Raw genomic sequence first — 427 nt, forward strand, 5'->3', positions numbered from 1 at the left:
TTATGCAGACGCCTCTGATCAGAATTCTTTCCCGAAGCAGACCCCATTCTTATTTTAATTTGTTGGTTGGTTATGTTCAGTTATATATGACAGCAGACTCTATTTTGATATAATTATACAAGCATGAAACATATCTTGTTCTAGTCCATATTTTTATGGACTTACATAATAGTGGGGTTCACTGTATTGTCTTCAGATATATACATGGGAAAATTATATCAGACTCATTCTATTGTTTTTCCTTTTTCTATCCCCCCTCTCTTCCGTCCATGCCTCATTGTCTAATCTACTGAAGTTCTGTTCTTCTCCTCTCCACCTTACTGTGGGTTAGCTTCCACATATCAGAGAAAACATATGACCTTTGGCTTTTGGGGACTAGCTTATTTCACTTAGCCTGACAGTCTCCAGATCCATTCATTTGTTGGCA

The sequence above is a fragment of the Marmota marmota genome, unplaced genomic scaffold (genome assembly GCF_001458135.2).
Source record: "Marmota marmota marmota unplaced genomic scaffold, marMar, whole genome shotgun sequence".
NCBI lineage: Eukaryota > Metazoa > Chordata > Mammalia > Rodentia > Sciuridae > Marmota > Marmota marmota.